This window comes from Salmo salar, unplaced genomic scaffold, assembly GCF_905237065.1.
Source record: "Salmo salar unplaced genomic scaffold, Ssal_v3.1, whole genome shotgun sequence".
NCBI classification, from domain to species: Eukaryota; Metazoa; Chordata; class Actinopteri; order Salmoniformes; family Salmonidae; genus Salmo; species Salmo salar.
The window spans coordinates 309,234-325,000 of NW_025548960.1; the positions used below are offsets into that span (position 1 = coordinate 309,234).

The 15,767-nt window shown below is 41.4% G+C and overlaps 29 non-coding genes across 29 annotated transcripts; all 29 read right to left on the bottom strand.

Annotated features, from left to right (window-relative positions):
- Positions 1–3,523: 3,523 nt before the first annotated feature.
- Positions 3,524–3,642, bottom strand: LOC123734351 (5S ribosomal RNA). Its single transcript, XR_006764650.1, has one exon. It is a non-coding gene; the product is annotated as a 5S ribosomal RNA (ribosomal RNA).
- Positions 3,643–3,781: 139 nt separating this feature from the next.
- Positions 3,782–3,900, bottom strand: LOC123734252 (5S ribosomal RNA). The gene has a single exon (XR_006764551.1). It is a non-coding gene; the product is annotated as a 5S ribosomal RNA (ribosomal RNA).
- A 409-nt stretch (positions 3,901–4,309) lies between these two features.
- LOC123734152 (5S ribosomal RNA) lies at positions 4,310–4,428 on the bottom strand. Its single transcript, XR_006764452.1, has one exon. It is a non-coding gene; the product is annotated as a 5S ribosomal RNA (ribosomal RNA).
- A 139-nt stretch (positions 4,429–4,567) lies between these two features.
- LOC123734771 (5S ribosomal RNA) lies at positions 4,568–4,686 on the bottom strand. Its single transcript, XR_006764956.1, has one exon. It is a non-coding gene; the product is annotated as a 5S ribosomal RNA (ribosomal RNA).
- Positions 4,687–5,095: 409 nt separating this feature from the next.
- On the bottom strand, positions 5,096–5,214 carry LOC123734772 (5S ribosomal RNA). Its single transcript, XR_006764957.1, has one exon. It is a non-coding gene; the product is annotated as a 5S ribosomal RNA (ribosomal RNA).
- A 139-nt stretch (positions 5,215–5,353) lies between these two features.
- On the bottom strand, positions 5,354–5,472 carry LOC123734773 (5S ribosomal RNA). The gene has a single exon (XR_006764958.1). It is a non-coding gene; the product is annotated as a 5S ribosomal RNA (ribosomal RNA).
- A 409-nt stretch (positions 5,473–5,881) lies between these two features.
- Positions 5,882–6,000, bottom strand: LOC123734300 (5S ribosomal RNA). The gene has a single exon (XR_006764599.1). It is a non-coding gene; the product is annotated as a 5S ribosomal RNA (ribosomal RNA).
- Positions 6,001–6,139: 139 nt separating this feature from the next.
- Positions 6,140–6,258, bottom strand: LOC123734774 (5S ribosomal RNA). The gene has a single exon (XR_006764959.1). It is a non-coding gene; the product is annotated as a 5S ribosomal RNA (ribosomal RNA).
- A 409-nt stretch (positions 6,259–6,667) lies between these two features.
- On the bottom strand, positions 6,668–6,786 carry LOC123734153 (5S ribosomal RNA). The gene has a single exon (XR_006764453.1). It is a non-coding gene; the product is annotated as a 5S ribosomal RNA (ribosomal RNA).
- A 409-nt stretch (positions 6,787–7,195) lies between these two features.
- LOC123734374 (5S ribosomal RNA) lies at positions 7,196–7,314 on the bottom strand. The gene has a single exon (XR_006764673.1). It is a non-coding gene; the product is annotated as a 5S ribosomal RNA (ribosomal RNA).
- Positions 7,315–7,453: 139 nt separating this feature from the next.
- On the bottom strand, positions 7,454–7,572 carry LOC123734253 (5S ribosomal RNA). The gene has a single exon (XR_006764552.1). It is a non-coding gene; the product is annotated as a 5S ribosomal RNA (ribosomal RNA).
- Positions 7,573–7,981: 409 nt separating this feature from the next.
- LOC123734375 (5S ribosomal RNA) lies at positions 7,982–8,100 on the bottom strand. Its single transcript, XR_006764674.1, has one exon. It is a non-coding gene; the product is annotated as a 5S ribosomal RNA (ribosomal RNA).
- Positions 8,101–8,239: 139 nt separating this feature from the next.
- Positions 8,240–8,358, bottom strand: LOC123734775 (5S ribosomal RNA). The gene has a single exon (XR_006764960.1). It is a non-coding gene; the product is annotated as a 5S ribosomal RNA (ribosomal RNA).
- Positions 8,359–8,767: 409 nt separating this feature from the next.
- On the bottom strand, positions 8,768–8,886 carry LOC123734154 (5S ribosomal RNA). The gene has a single exon (XR_006764454.1). It is a non-coding gene; the product is annotated as a 5S ribosomal RNA (ribosomal RNA).
- Positions 8,887–9,296: 410 nt separating this feature from the next.
- On the bottom strand, positions 9,297–9,415 carry LOC123734376 (5S ribosomal RNA). Its single transcript, XR_006764675.1, has one exon. It is a non-coding gene; the product is annotated as a 5S ribosomal RNA (ribosomal RNA).
- Positions 9,416–9,554: 139 nt separating this feature from the next.
- LOC123734254 (5S ribosomal RNA) lies at positions 9,555–9,673 on the bottom strand. Its single transcript, XR_006764553.1, has one exon. It is a non-coding gene; the product is annotated as a 5S ribosomal RNA (ribosomal RNA).
- A 409-nt stretch (positions 9,674–10,082) lies between these two features.
- Positions 10,083–10,201, bottom strand: LOC123734776 (5S ribosomal RNA). Its single transcript, XR_006764961.1, has one exon. It is a non-coding gene; the product is annotated as a 5S ribosomal RNA (ribosomal RNA).
- A 409-nt stretch (positions 10,202–10,610) lies between these two features.
- LOC123734155 (5S ribosomal RNA) lies at positions 10,611–10,729 on the bottom strand. Its single transcript, XR_006764455.1, has one exon. It is a non-coding gene; the product is annotated as a 5S ribosomal RNA (ribosomal RNA).
- Positions 10,730–10,868: 139 nt separating this feature from the next.
- On the bottom strand, positions 10,869–10,987 carry LOC123734255 (5S ribosomal RNA). The gene has a single exon (XR_006764554.1). It is a non-coding gene; the product is annotated as a 5S ribosomal RNA (ribosomal RNA).
- A 409-nt stretch (positions 10,988–11,396) lies between these two features.
- LOC123734157 (5S ribosomal RNA) lies at positions 11,397–11,515 on the bottom strand. The gene has a single exon (XR_006764457.1). It is a non-coding gene; the product is annotated as a 5S ribosomal RNA (ribosomal RNA).
- Positions 11,516–11,924: 409 nt separating this feature from the next.
- Positions 11,925–12,043, bottom strand: LOC123734377 (5S ribosomal RNA). The gene has a single exon (XR_006764676.1). It is a non-coding gene; the product is annotated as a 5S ribosomal RNA (ribosomal RNA).
- Positions 12,044–12,182: 139 nt separating this feature from the next.
- Positions 12,183–12,301, bottom strand: LOC123734256 (5S ribosomal RNA). The gene has a single exon (XR_006764555.1). It is a non-coding gene; the product is annotated as a 5S ribosomal RNA (ribosomal RNA).
- Positions 12,302–12,710: 409 nt separating this feature from the next.
- Positions 12,711–12,829, bottom strand: LOC123734304 (5S ribosomal RNA). Its single transcript, XR_006764603.1, has one exon. It is a non-coding gene; the product is annotated as a 5S ribosomal RNA (ribosomal RNA).
- Positions 12,830–13,239: 410 nt separating this feature from the next.
- Positions 13,240–13,358, bottom strand: LOC123734355 (5S ribosomal RNA). The gene has a single exon (XR_006764654.1). It is a non-coding gene; the product is annotated as a 5S ribosomal RNA (ribosomal RNA).
- Positions 13,359–13,497: 139 nt separating this feature from the next.
- Positions 13,498–13,616, bottom strand: LOC123734337 (5S ribosomal RNA). The gene has a single exon (XR_006764636.1). It is a non-coding gene; the product is annotated as a 5S ribosomal RNA (ribosomal RNA).
- Positions 13,617–14,025: 409 nt separating this feature from the next.
- LOC123734436 (5S ribosomal RNA) lies at positions 14,026–14,144 on the bottom strand. The gene has a single exon (XR_006764735.1). It is a non-coding gene; the product is annotated as a 5S ribosomal RNA (ribosomal RNA).
- A 409-nt stretch (positions 14,145–14,553) lies between these two features.
- On the bottom strand, positions 14,554–14,672 carry LOC123734378 (5S ribosomal RNA). The gene has a single exon (XR_006764677.1). It is a non-coding gene; the product is annotated as a 5S ribosomal RNA (ribosomal RNA).
- A 139-nt stretch (positions 14,673–14,811) lies between these two features.
- Positions 14,812–14,930, bottom strand: LOC123734258 (5S ribosomal RNA). Its single transcript, XR_006764557.1, has one exon. It is a non-coding gene; the product is annotated as a 5S ribosomal RNA (ribosomal RNA).
- Positions 14,931–15,339: 409 nt separating this feature from the next.
- On the bottom strand, positions 15,340–15,458 carry LOC123734362 (5S ribosomal RNA). Its single transcript, XR_006764661.1, has one exon. It is a non-coding gene; the product is annotated as a 5S ribosomal RNA (ribosomal RNA).
- Positions 15,459–15,767: the final 309 nt, after the last annotated feature.

A 15,767-nucleotide genomic window follows, 5' to 3' on the forward strand; every position in this document is an offset into this window, starting at 1 on the left:
ATACATTTTATAAAACTCTGCAATTAGTCCATCTACTCCAGGACTTTTATTTATTTGTAAACCCTTAATTGCATCTTTCACTTCATCCATTGTTATCTTCCTATCACACATTTGCTTATCCTCAACACCAATTTGCACATCAACACTACTTAAAATCTCTTTTACACACCCCTCATCCACCTCCCCTTTCTTAAATAAATCCTTATAAAAATTCTGTACAGTTTCTAATATCTCAACATAATCATTTACCACTTCACCCTTTACATTTTCAATCTCACTAATATATGATTTCGTCTGTTTAGTTTTCTCTAAACCAAGAAAAAACGACGTACATTTCTCCCCTTCTAAAACATATTTTGCCCTACTTCTAATAATTGCACCCTTACACTTCTCTATTTCACATTTGCTCAATTTTGCTTTTAAATCTAAAAACTTTTCAATAGTATAATCAGGATCACTATCACATTTCTTCATTTCTTCATTCAATTTTGTTCTTAAATAATTTTCTGCTCTTGTCATCCTACTCCTCTGCTTCCTTGCATATCTAATACTAAAAACTTTTATTTTTTCTTTAACATTTTCCCACCACTTGCACTTATCATTCCCTTTTTGCTTATCCTCCATTTCATGTTCTATCAAAGATTTAAGTTGTTTCCCGTATTCCTCATCACCTAGATACCCTGCATTCATACACCATATTCCCCCCCTTTCCTTTCCTTATCTAACCCCACCGAAAATGTTAACCCAGCATGATCACTAAAAGTTGTAAAAATATATTTAATATCCTTCATAAAATTCCTTAACCCTTCATTTACTAAAACCAAATCTATCCGTGTCTGTTTCAATTCCCCTAAAACCACCTGCCTTCTAGAAAATTCTCTCTTATTCGGATTCTCCTCCCTCCATATATCAATTAAATTGTTTTCAACCATCATCTTCCTTAAAACCCCCCTAGATACGTCACTTCTAAAAATAGCTCCCCTTGTCATATCTAGTCTATCCATTTTTACATTAAAATCCCCAACTAAAATACAGTTTCCCTTGCACCATTTCGCTAATTCTAAAAATAAATTCCTTCTCTCTGTTTCATTATTCGGCGCATAAATATTTATAATCCTAAAAACCCTACTCATATATTCAAAGTCTAAAATTAAAATCCTCCCATTATTATCATTATATATCTTCTTCACATTTTCTACTACATCCTTCCTTATTAAAATTGCAACCCCACATGAATTCCCCCCTACCATTGTTTACATAAATAAAATCCCTCCATATTTTCTGAATTTCTAAAACACACATATTATCCCAGTGCGTCTCTTGAATACATAAAATATCAGAATTCTTTATGTGTACTATTCTATTAAATTTTCCTATTGTTCTCAACCCATTCGCATTTATCGACATTATTGTTACCATACTAATAAATAATAAAATTATAAAATATAATTTCATTATCCTCTACCTTTTATCCAGTTTCTTTCCTCTTCCACCCTTTCTCTCCCCCCCTCCGCTGCTTTCCTCTTCCTGTATCCTCCTCTCATTCTTTCAAATTTTTCCCCATCATCCGAGTCCGATATCTCCTCCAAGTCCATTTCATCCAGCCAACTTTTCTTCTTTACACCCTCATCCGTTGTGCTCCCCGTGTTCATCGCCGATTCTGGAATGCTCGTTGTGCTCCCCGTGTTCATCCGCCGATTCTGGAATGTGTCGTTGTGCTCCCCGTGTTCTCCGCCGTTTCTGGAAGCTGTTCATCTCCGTCTCACGTGTAGTAGTCGTTGTGCTCCCCGTGTTCATACCCGTCTCTGTTATTGTCATTAAACTTAAGACCCTCTCCATTTCTTCACCCCCGAGGTACTTGTTTGTGCTGTGCTTTCCCCCAAAACCCGTGAGTCCCCCGTGCTTCCCCCCAATCCACTTCCCCTCTCCTCCTGAAAACTCCATCTTCTTATTTCCGAATCCATACTGCTCCCAATTTCGTTAATCTTCTGGTCTTCTTTCTTCTCCCTTCTTCCTTCCTCCGTCTCTCCACCTTCCACCACGTCCTCTCCTCCATCTTCTTCTCCTTCTTGCGATGATACAACTGCTTCCTCGAATAGTACTTGACTCCCCTCTTCAGTCATAACTTCTCCACAGTTGCACTCCGCCAATCTCTTTCTGCATCTTCCACAAACATTCCTTTCCTTCTCTCCGACACACTCTCTCGCATAATGGCCTTGATTGCCGCACTTGAAACACTTGAATTCAGGGCAATCTTTAACTATGTGCCCAGGTTGTATGCACAATCGACAAACTCTGACCTGCTTGTCATGGATCACCCTGAAGTATTCAGCTCCTTCCAGCGTCTCAATTTTTGTGGAATATGGCAATGATTTTACTTTTTCCGTAAATTTAACTTTACAGAACCTTGTTCCGTCAACCACCTCCGTTCCAGGCCAAACTCTCCTCCTTATCTCCGAGACGGCCGTTACTCCCCAGCTACTCAGCTTGTCCAGTATAACTTTGTCTTCGATGTATACCGGGAGATTCATAAAAGACACCACCAATTCATTTACATTCACATCTCTCGCCATAATCCTGGTGTCCTTTATCCTTAAACCGTCCATTAGCCGTTCTTTACCTTTTCCGTTTTTCATCGTAATTTCATACTTCTTCTCGCCTTTCATTCGGCATCCCACCACCTCTCCACACATCTCCTTAATTGCTCGCAGTAATTCCATCGTCGTCATCTTTTCTTCTCCCACCAACTCAATTGCCACCGTGTATTCTTTGCCATATTTCATTCCTTCTTTATTTTCGTTTTCCTTCCGTTGCGCATTTTCGTTGTCTTTGTCCGTTCCGTTTGTCGTTGCCATGTTGTCCGTCATTGTAAATCAAAAATGAAAGCGAAAAAACCTCCCCCAGGCAGCAAAACTGCAGGGGGGGAAAACTAAACAAAACTAAAAACTATCCAAATAAAAAAAACAATAAATTATATTGCAAAAACCAAAAAAAGAAAACGAAAATAGCTCTCGAGCAAACACTCTCAAGCAAACACTCACAGCTCAATTACTCGCACCTGTCGTCACTTCTCCAATCAAGGATTAGCGCCCCCAGGCTGGTATGGCCGTAAGCGAGAAACAATCTCTTGCTACAACATATATAGTCAAAGTGAGTGTGATAAACAGACATTGCATTTTCACCAATTAGATAAGCAGCTTGAACTTTGTGTCACTGAAAAAGTAGAAGAAATTACAAACACTGTTCCCATCACTTTTTAGCACAGGTAGTTGGATAAAATACAAACTTTATTTCCTTTCATCATTTGAACAGGGCCAAGGAGCACAAAGCACACACAAGCTGCATTCAGCAACAATATTCTTGTTTGTCTTATAAATACAAGGCAGATGCTAATTGAAAACACAAGGAAATTTGATCCTATTAAAAAGGCAGGAAGCTGCATTTAGTCAATTCATCATTAAATGCTTACTACAAGGCAGTGTTGCTGATGAAATAGTGCAGGAGCACACCCTCGTGGACAAAATGCTTACAGCACCTGGTATTCCCAGGCGGTCTCCCATCCAAGTACTAACCAGGCCCGACCCTGCTTAGCTTCCGAGATCAGACGAGATCGGGCGTACCCAGGCTGATATGGCCGTGAGCGAGAAACAATCTCTTGCTACAACATATATAGTCAAAGTGAGTCTGATAAAACAGACATTTAGTCAATTCATCATTAAATGCTTACTACAAGGCAGTGTTGCTGATGAAATAGTGCAAGAGCACACCCTCGTGGACAAAATGCTTACAGCACCTGGTATTTCCAGGCGGTCTCCCATCCAAGTACTAACCAGGCCCGACCCTGCTTAGCTTCCGAGATCAGACGAGATCGGGCGTACCCAGGCTGGTATGGCCGTAAGCGAGAAACAATCTCTTGCTACAACATATATAGTCAAAGTGAGTGTGATAAACAGACATTGCATTTTCAACAATTAGATAAGCAGCTTGAACTTTGTGTCACTGAAAAAGTAGAAGAAATTACAAACACTGTTCCCATCACTTTTTAGCACAGGTAGTTGGATAAAATACAAACTTTATTTCCTTTCATCATTTGAACAGGGCAAAGGAGCACAAAGCACACACAAGCTGCATTCAGCAACAATATTCTTGTTTGTCTCATAAATACAAGGCAGATGCTAATTGAAAACACAAGGAAATTTGATCCTATTAAAAAGGCAGGAAGCTGCATTTAGTCAATTCATCATTAAATGCTTACTACAAGGCAGTGTTGCTGATGAAATAGTGCAAGAGCACACCCTCGTGGACAAAATGCTTACAGCACCTGGTATTCCCAGGCGGTCTCCCATCCAAGTACTAACCAGGCCCGACCCTGCTTAGCTTCCGAGATCAGACGAGATCGGGCGTACCCAGGCTGATATGGCCGTAAGCGAGAAACAATCTCTTGCTACAACATATATAGTCAAAGTGAGTCTGATAAAACAGACATTTAGTCAATTCATCATTAAATGCTTAATACAAGGCAGTGTTGCTGATGAAATAGTGCAAGAGCACACCCTCGTGGACAAAATGCTTACAGCACCTGGTATTCCCAGGCGGTCTCCCATCCAAGTACTAACCAGGCCCGACCCTGCTTAGCTTCCGAGATCAGACGAGATCGGGCGTACCCAGGCTGGTATGGCCGTAAGCGAGAAACAATCTCTTGCTACAACATATATAGTCAAAGTGAGTGTGATAAACAGACATTGCATTTTCACCAATTAGATAAGCAGCTTGAACTTTGTGTCACTGAAAAAGTAGAAGAAATTACAAACACTGTTCCCATCACTTTTTAGCACAGGTAGTTGGATAAAATACAAACTTTATTTCCTTTCATCATTTGAACAGGGCCAAGGAGCACAAAGCACACACAAGCTGCATTCAGCAACAATATTCTTGTTTGTCTCATAAATACAAGGCAGATGCTAATTGAAAACACAAGGAAATTTGATCCTATTAAAAAGGCAGGAAGCTGCATTTAGTCAATTCATCATTAAATGCTTACTACAAGGCAGTGTTGCTGATGAAATAGTGCAAGAGCACACCCTCGTGGACAAAATGCTTACAGCACCTGGTATTCCCAGGCGGTCTCCCATCCAAGTACTAACCAGGCCCGACCCTGCTTAGCTTCCGAGATCAGACGAGATCGGGCGTACCCAGGCTGGTATGGCCGTAAGCGAGAAACAATCTCTTGCTACAACATATATAGTCAAAGTGAGTCTGATAAAACAGACATTTAGTCAATTCATCATTAAATGCTTAATACAAGGCAGTGTTGCTGATGAAATAGTGCAAGAGCACACCCTCGTGGACAAAATGCTTACAGCACCTGGTATTCCCAGGCGGTCTCCCATCCAAGTACTAACCAGGCCCGACCCTGCTTAGCTTCCGAGATCAGACGAGATCGGGCGTACCCAGGCTGGTATGGCCGTAAGCGAGAAACAATCTCTTGCTACAACATATATAGTCAAAGTGAGTGTGATAAACAGACATTGCATTTTCAACAATTAGATAAGCAGCTTGAACTTTGTGTCACTGAAAAAGTAGAAGAAATTACAAACACTGTTCCCATCACTTTTTAGCACAGGTAGTTGGATAAAATACAAACTTTATTTCCTTTCATCATTTGAACAGGGCCAAGGAGCACAAAGCACACACAAGCTGCATTCAGCAACAATATTCTTGTTTGTCTCATAAATACAAGGCAGATGCTAATTGAAAACACAAGGAAATTTGATCCTATTAAAAAGGCAGGAAGCTGCATTTAGTCAATTCATCATTAAATGCTTACTACAAGGCAGTGTTGCTGATGAAATAGTGCAAGGGCACACCCTCGTGGACAAAATGCTTACAGCACATGGTATTCCCAGGCGGTCTCCCATCCAAGTACTAACCAGGCCCGACCCTGCTTAGCTTCCGAGATCAGACGAGATCGGGCGTACCCAGGCTGGTATGGCCGTAAGCGAGAAACAATCTCTTGCTACAACATATATAGTCAAAGTGAGTCTGATAAAACAGACATTTAGTCAATTCATCATTAAATGCTTAATACAAGGCAGTGTTGCTGATGAAATAGTGCAAGAGCACACCCTCGTGGACAAAATGCTTACAGCACCTGGTATTCCCAGGCGGTCTCCCATCCAAGTACTAACCAGGCCCGACCCTGCTTAGCTTCCGAGATCAGACGAGATCGGGCGTACCCAGGCTGGTATGGCCGTAAGCGAGAAACAATCTCTTGCTACAACATATATAGTCAAAGTGAGTGTGATAAACAGACATTGCATTTTCAACAATTAGATAAGCAGCTTGAACTTTGTGTCACTGAAAAAGTAGAAGAAATTACAAACACTGTTCCCATCACTTTTTAGCACAGGTAGTTGGATAAAATACAAACTTTATTTCCTTTCATCATTTGAACAGGGCCAAGGAGCACAAAGCACACACAAGCTGCATTCAGCAACAATATTCTTGTTTGTCTTATAAATACAAGGCAGATGCTAATTGAAAACACAAGGAAATTTGATCCTATTAAAAAGGCAGGAAGCTGCATTTAGTCAATTCATCATTAAATGCTTACTACAAGGCAGTGTTGCTGATGAAATAGTGCAAGAGCACACCCTCGTGGACAAAATGCTTACAGCACCTGGTATTCCCAGGCGGTCTCCCATCCAAGTACTAACCAGGCCCGACCCTGCTTAGCTTCCGAGATCAGACGAGATCGGGCGTACCCAGGCTGATATGGCCGTAAGCGAGAAACAATCTCTTGCTACAACATATATAGTCAAAGTGAGTGTGATAAACAGACATTGCATTTTCACCAATTAGATAAGCAGCTTGAACTTTGTGTCACTGAAAAAGTAGAAGAAATTACAAACACTGTTCCCATCACTTTTTAGCACAGGTAGTTGGATAAAATACAAACTTTATTTCCTTTCATCATTTGAACAGGGCCAAGGAGCACAAAGCACACACAAGCTGCATTCAGCAACAATATTCTTGTTTGTCTCATAAATACAAGGCAGATGCTAATTGAAAACACAAGGAAATTTGATCCTATTAAAAAGGCAGGAAGCTGCATTTAGTCAATTCATCATTAAATGCTTACTACAAGGCAGTGTTGCTGATGAAATAGTGCAAGAGCACACCCTCGTGGACAAAATGCTTACAGCACATGGTATTCCCAGGCGGTCTCCCATCCAAGTACTAACCAGGCCCGACCCTGCTTAGCTTCCGAGATCAGACGAGATCGGGCGTACCCAGGCTGATATGGCCGTAAGCGAGAAACAATCTCTTGCTACAACATATATAGTCAAAGTGAGTCTGATAAAACAGACATTTAGTCAATTCATCATTAAATGCTTACTACAAGGCAGTGTTGCTGATGAAATAGTGCAAGAGCACACCCTCGTGGACAAAATGCTTACAGCACCTGGTATTTCCAGGCGGTCTCCCATCCAAGTACTAACCAGGCCCGACCCTGCTTAGCTTCCGAGATCAGACGAGATCGGGCGTACCCAGGCTGGTATGGCCGTAAGCGAGAAACAATCTCTTGCTACAACATATATAGTCAAAGTGAGTGTGATAAACAGACATTGCATTTTCAACAATTAGATAAGCAGCTTGAACTTTGTGTCACTGAAAAAGTAGAAGAAATTACAAACACTGTTCCCATCACTTTTTAGCACAGGTAGTTGGATAAAATACAAACTTTATTTCCTTTCATCATTTGAACAGGGCCAAGGAGCACAAAGCACACACAAGCTGCATTCAGCAACAATATTCTTGTTTGTCTCATAAATACAAGGCAGATGCTAATTGAAAACACAAGGAAATTTGATCCTATTAAAAAGGCAGGAAGCTGCATTTAGTCAATTCATCATTAAATGCTTACTACAAGGCAGTGTTGCTGATGAAATAGTGCAAGAGCACACCCTCGTGGACAAAATGCTTACAGCACATGGTATTCCCAGGCGGTCTCCCATCCAAGTACTAACCAGGCCCGACCCTGCTTAGCTTCCGAGATCAGACGAGATCGGGCGTACCCAGGCTGATATGGCCGTAAGCGAGAAACAATCTCTTGCTACAACATATATAGTCAAAGTGAGTCTGATAAAACAGACATTTAGTCAATTCATCATTAAATGCTTACTACAAGGCAGTGTTGCTGATGAAATAGTGCAAGAGCACACCCTCGTGGACAAAATGCTTACAGCACCTGGTATTCCCAGGCGGTCTCCCATCCAAGTACTAACCAGGCCCGACCCTGCTTAGCTTCCGAGATCAGACGAGATCGGGCGTACCCAGGCTGGTATGGCCGTAAGCGAGAAACAATCTCTTGCTACAACATATATAGTCAAAGTGAGTGTGATAAACAGACATTGCATTTTCAACAATTAGATAAGCAGCTTGAACTTTGTGTCACTGAAAAAGTAGAAGAAATTACAAACACTGTTCCCATCACTTTTTAGCACAGGTAGTTGGATAAAATACAAACTTTATTTCCTTTCATCATTTGAACAGGGCCAAGGAGCACAAAGCACACACAAGCTGCATTCAGCAACAATATTCTTGTTTGTCTTATAAATACAAGGCAGATGCTAATTGAAAACACAAGGAAATTTGATCCTATTAAAAAGGCAGGAAGCTGCATTTAGTCAATTCATCATTAAATGCTTACTACAAGGCAGTGTTGCTGATGAAATAGTGCAAGAGCACACCCTCGTGGACAAAATGCTTACAGCACCTGGTATTCCCAGGCGGTCTCCCATCCAAGTACTAACCAGGCCCGACCCTGCTTAGCTTCCGAGATCAGACGAGATCGGGCGTACCCAGGCTGATATGGCCGTAAGCGAGAAACAATCTCTTGCTACAACATATATAGTCAAAGTGAGTGTGATAAACAGACATTGCATTTTCACCAATTAGATAAGCAGCTTGAACTTTGTGTCACTGAAAAAGTAGAAGAAATTACAAACACTGTTCCCATCACTTTTTAGCACAGGTAGTTGGATAAAATACAAACTTTATTTCCTTTCATCATTTGAACAGGGCCAAGGAGCACAAAGCACACACAAGCTGCATTCAGCAACAATATTCTTGTTTGTCTCATAAATACAAGGCAGATGCTAATTGAAAACATCAAGGAAATTTGATCCTATTAAAAAGGCAGGAAGCTGCATTTAGTCAATTCATCATTAAATGCTTACTACAACGCAGTGTTGCTGATGAAATAGTGCAAGAGCACACCCTCGTGGACAAAATGCTTACAGCACATGGTATTCCCAGGCGGTCTCCCATCCAAGTACTAACCAGGCCCGACCCTGCTTAGCTTCCGAGATCAGACGAGATCGGGCGTACCCAGGCTGATATGGCCGTAAGCGAGAAACAATCTCTTGCTACAACATATATAGTCAAAGTGAGTCTGATAAAACAGACATTTAGTCAATTCATCATTAAATGCTTACTACAAGGCAGTGTTGCTGATGAAATAGTGCAAGAGCACACCCTCGTGGACAAAATGCTTACAGCACCTGGTATTTCCAGGCGGTCTCCCATCCAAGTACTAACCAGGCCCGACCCTGCTTAGCTTCCGAGATCAGACGAGATCGGGCGTACCCAGGCTGGTATGGCCGTAAGCGAGAAACAATCTCTTGCTACAACATATATAGTCAAAGTGAGTGTGATAAACAGACATTGCATTTTCAACAATTAGATAAGCAGCTTGAACTTTGTGTCACTGAAAAAGTAGAAGAAATTACAAAAACTGTTCCCATCACTTTTTAGCACAGGTAGTTGGATAAAATACAAACTTTATTTCCTTTCATCATTTGAACAGGGCCAAGGAGCACAAAGCACACACAAGCTGCATTCAGCAACAATATTCTTGTTTGTCTTATAAATACAAGGCAGATGCTAATTGAAAACACAAGGAAATTTGATCCTATTAAAAAGGCAGGAAGCTGCATTTAGTCAATTCATCATTAAATGCTTACTACAAGGCAGTGTTGCTGATGAAATAGTGCAAGAGCACACCCTCGTGGACAAAATGCTTACAGCACCTGGTATTCCCAGGCGGTCTCCCATCCAAGTACTAACCAGGCCCGACCCTGCTTAGCTTCCGAGATCAGACGAGATCGGGCGTACCCAGGCTGGTATGGCCGTAAGCGAGAAACAATCTCTTGCTACAACATATATAGTCAAAGTGAGTGTGATAAACAGACATTGCATTTTCACCAATTAGATAAGCAGCTTGAACTTTGTGTCACTGAAAAAGTAGAAGAAATTACAAACACTGTTCCCATCACTTTTTAGCACAGGTAGTTGGATAAAATACAAACTTTATTTCCTTTCATCATTTGAACAGGGCCAAGGAGCACAAAGCACACACAAGCTGCATTCAGCAACAATATTCTTGTTTGTCTCATAAATACAAGGCAGATGCTAATTGAAAACACAAGGAAATTTGATCCTATTAAAAAGGCAGGAAGCTGCATTTAGTCAATTCATCATTAAATGCTTACTACAAGGCAGTGTTGCTGATGAAATAGTGCAAGAGCACACCCTCGTGGACAAAATGCTTACAGCACCTGGTATTCCCAGGCGGTCTCCCATCCAAGTACTAACCAGGCCCGACCCTGCTTAGCTTCCGAGATCAGACGAGATCGGGCGTACCCAGGCTGATATGGCCGTAAGCGAGAAACAATCTCTTGCTACAACATATATAGTCAAAGTGAGTCTGATAAAACAGACATTTAGTCAATTCATCATTAAATGCTTACTACAAGGCAGTGTTGCTGATGAAATAGTGCAAGAGCACACCCTCGTGGACAAAATGCTTACAGCACCTGGTATTTCCAGGCGGTCTCCCATCCAAGTACTAACCAGGCCCGACCCTGCTTAGCTTCCGAGATCAGACGAGATCGGGCGTACCCAGGCTGGTATGGCCGTAAGCGAGAAACAATCTCTTGCTACAACATATATAGTCAAAGTGAGTGTGATAAACAGACATTGCATTTTCAACAATTAGATAAGCAGCTTGAACTTTGTGTCACTGGAAAAATTGAAGAAATTAAAAAAACTGTTCCCATCACTTTTTAGCACAGGTAGTTGGATAAAATACAAACTTTATTTCCTTTCATCATTTGAACAGGGCCAAGGAGCACAAAGCACACACAAGCTGCATTCAGCAACAATATTCTTGTTTGTCTTATAAATACAAGGCAGATGCTAATTGAAAACACAAGGAAATTTGATCCTATTAAAAAGGCAGGAAGCTGCATTTAGTCAATTCATCATTAAATGCTTACTACAAGGCAGTGTTGCTGATGAAATAGTGCAAGAGCACACCCTCGTGGACAAAATGCTTACAGCACCTGGTATTCCCAGGCGGTCTCCCATCCAAGTACTAACCAGGCCCGACCCTGCTTAGCTTCCGAGATCAGACGAGATCGGGCGTACCCAGGCTGATATGGCCGTAAGCGAGAAACAATCTCTTGCTACAACATATATAGTCAAAGTGAGTGTGATAAACAGACATTGCATTTTCACCAATTAGATAAGCAGCTTGAACTTTGTGTCACTGAAAAAGTAGAAGAAATTACAAACACTGTTCCCATCACTTTTTAGCACAGGTAGTTGGATAAAATACAAACTTTATTTCCTTTCATCATTTGAACAGGGCCAAGGAGCACAAAGCACACACAAGCTGCATTCAGCAACAATATTCTTGTTTGTCTCATAAATACAAGGCAGATGCTAATTGAAAACACAAGGAAATTTGATCCTATTAAAAAGGCAGGAAGCTGCATTTAGTCAATTCATCATTAAATGCTTACTACAAGGCAGTGTTGCTGATGAAATAGTGCAAGAGCACACCCTCGTGGACAAAATGCTTACAGCACATGGTATTCCCAGGCGGTCTCCCATCCAAGTACTAACCAGGCCCGACCCTGCTTAGCTTCCGAGATCAGACGAGATCGGGCGTACCCAGGCTGATATGGCCGTAAGCGAGAAACAATCTCTTGCTACAACATATATAGTCAAAGTGAGTCTGATAAAACAGACATTTAGTCAATTCATCATTAAATGCTTACTACAAGGCAGTGTTGCTGATGAAATAGTGCAAGAGCACACCCTCGTGGACAAAATGCTTACAGCACCTGGTATTTCCAGGCGGTCTCCCATCCAAGTACTAACCAGGCCCGACCCTGCTTAGCTTCCGAGATCAGACGAGATCGGGCGTACCCAGGCTGGTATGGCCGTAAGCGAGAAACAATCTCTTGCTACAACATATATAGTCAAAGTGAGTGTGATAAACAGACATTGCATTTTCAACAATTAGATAAGCAGCTTGAACTTTGTGTCACTGAAAAAGTAGAAGAAATTACAAACACTGTTCCCATCACTTTTTAGCACAGGTAGTTGGATAAAATACAAACTTTATTTCCTTTCATCATTTGAACAGGGCCAAGGAGCACAAAGCACACACAAGCTGCATTCAGCAACAATATTCTTGTTTGTCTTATAAATACAAGGCAGATGCTAATTGAAAACACAAGGAAATTTGATCCTATTAAAAAGGCAGGAAGCTGCATTTAGTCAATTCATCATTAAATGCTTACTACAAGGCAGTGTTGCTGATGAAATAGTGCAAGAGCACACCCTCGTGGACAAAATGCTTACAGCACCTGGTATTCCCAGTCGGTCTCCCATCCAAGTACTAACCAGGCCCGACCCTGCTTAGCTTCCGAGATCAGACGAGATCGGGCGTACCCAGGCTGATATGGCCGTAAGCGAGAAACAATCTCTTGCTACAACATATATAGTCAAAGTGAGTGTGATAAACAGACATTGCATTTTCACCAATTAGATAAGCAGCTTGAACTTTGTGTCACTGAAAAAGTAGAAGAAATTACAAACACTGTTCCCATCACTTTTTAGCACAGGTAGTTGGATAAAATACAAACTTTATTTCCTTTCATCATTTGAACAGGGCCAAGGAGCACAAAGCACACACAAGCTGCATTCAGCAACAATATTCTTGTTTGTCTCATAAATACAAGGCAGATGCTAATTGAAAACATCCAGGAAATTTGATCCTATTAAAAAGGCAGGAAGCTGCATTTAGTCAATTCATCATTAAATGCTTACTACAACGCAGTGTTGCTGATGAAATAGTGCAAGAGCACACCCTCGTGGACAAAATGCTTACAGCACCTGGTATTTCCAGGCGGTCTCCCATCCAAGTACTAACCAGGCCCGACCCTGCTTAGCTTCCGAGATCAGACGAGATCGGGCGTACCCAGGCTGATATGGCCGTAAGCGAGAAACAATCTCTTGCTACAACATATATAGTCAAAGTGAGTCTGATAAAACAGACATTTAGTCAATTCATCATTAAATGCTTACTACAAGGCAGTGTTGCTGATGAAATAGTGCAAGAGCACACCCTCGTGGACAAAATGCTTACAGCACCTGGTATTTCCAGGCGGTCTCCCATCCAAGTACTAACCAGGCCCGACCCTGCTTAGCTTCCGAGATCAGACGAGATCGGGCATACCCAGGCTGGTATGGCCGTAAGCGAGAAACAATCTCTTGCTACAACATATATAGTCAAAGTGAGTGTGATAAACAGACATTGCATTTTCAACAATTAGATAAGCAGCTTGAACTTTGTGTCACTGGAAAAATTGAAGAAATTAAAAAAACTGTTCCCATCACTTTTTAGCACAGGTAGTTGGATAAAATACAAACTTTATTTCCTTTCATCATTTGAACAGGGCCAAGGAGCACAAAGCACACACAAGCTGCATTCAGCAACAATATTCTTGTTTGTCTTATAAATACAAGGCAGATGCTAATTGAAAACACAAGGAAATTTGATCCTATTAAAAAGGCAGGAAGCTGCATTTAGTCAATTCATCATTAAATGCTTACTACAAGGCAGTGTTGCTGATGAAATAGTGCAAGAGCACACCCTCGTGGACAAAATGCTTACAGCACCTGGTATTCCCAGGCGGTCTCCCATCCAAGTACTAACCAGGCCCGACCCTGCTTAGCTTCCGAGATCAGACGAGATCGGGCGTACCCAGGCTGATATGGAAGTAAGCGAGAAACAATCTCTTGCTACAACATATATAGTCAAAGTGAGTGTGATAAACAGACATTGCATTTTCACCAATTAGATAAGCAGCTTGAACTTTGTGTCACTGAAAAAGTAGAAGAAATTACAAACACTGTTCCCATCACTTTTTAGCACAGGTAGTTGGATAAAATACAAACTTTATTTCCTTTCATCATTTGAACAGGGCCAAGGAGCACAAAGCACACACAAGCTGCATTCAGCAACAATATTCTTGTTTGTCTCATAAATACAAGGCAGATGCTAATTGAAAACACAAGGAAATTTGATCCTATTAAAAAGGCAGGAAGCTGCATTTAGTCAATTCATCATTAAATGCTTACTACAACGCAGTGTTGCTGATGAAATAGTGCAAGAGCACACCCTCGTGGACAAAATGCTTACAGCACATGGTATTCCCAGGCGGTCTCCCATCCAAGTACTAACCAGGCCCGACCCTGCTTAGCTTCCGAGATCAGACGAGATCGGGCGTACCCAGGCTGATATGGCCGTAAGCGAGAAACAATCTCTTGCTACAACATATATAGTCAAAGTGAGTCTGATAAAACAGACATTTAGTCAATTCATCATTAAATGCTTACTACAAGGCAGTGTTGCTGATGAAATAGTGCAAGAGCACACCCTCGTGGACAAAATGCTTACAGCACCTGGTATTTCCAGGCGGTCTCCCATCCAAGTACTAACCAGGCCCGACCCTGCTTAGCTTCCGAGATCAGACGAGATCGGGCGTACCCAGGCTGGTATGGCCGTAAGCGAGAAACAATCTCTTGCTACAACATATATAGTCAAAGTGAGTGTGATAAACAGACATTGCATTTTCAACAATTAGATAAGCAGCTTGAACTTTGTGTCACTGAAAAAGTAGAAGAAATTACAAACACTGTTCCCATCACTTTTTAGCACAGGTAGTTGGATAAAATACAAACTTTATTTCCTTTCATCATTTGAACAGGGCCAAGGAGCACAAAGCACACACAAGCTGCATTCAGCAACAATATTCTTGTTTGTCTTATAAATACAAGGCAGATGCTAATTGAAAACACAAGGAAATTTGATCCTATTAAAAAGGCAGGAAGCTGCATTTAGTCAATTCATCATTAAATGCTTACTACAAGGCAGTGTTGCTGATGAAATAGTGCAAGAGCACACCCTCGTGGACAAAATGCTTACAGCACCTGGTATTCCCAGGCGGTCTCCCATCCAAGTACTAACCAGGCCCGACCCTGCTTAGCTTCCGAGATCAGACGAGATCGGGCGTACCCAGGCTGATATGGACGTAAGCGAGAAACAATCTCTTGCTACAACATATATAGTCAAAGTGAGTGTGATAAACAGACATTGCATTTTCACCAATTAGATAAGCAGCTTGAACTTTGTGTCACTGAAAAAGTAGAAGAAATTACAAACACTGTTCCCATCACTTTTTAGCACAGGTAGTTGGATAAAATACAAACTTTATTTCCTTTCATCATTTGAACAGGGCCAAGGAGCACAAAGCACACACAAGCTGCATTCAGCAACAATATTCTTGTTTGTCTCATAAATACAAGGCAGATGCTAATTGAAAACACAAGGAAATTTGATCCTATTA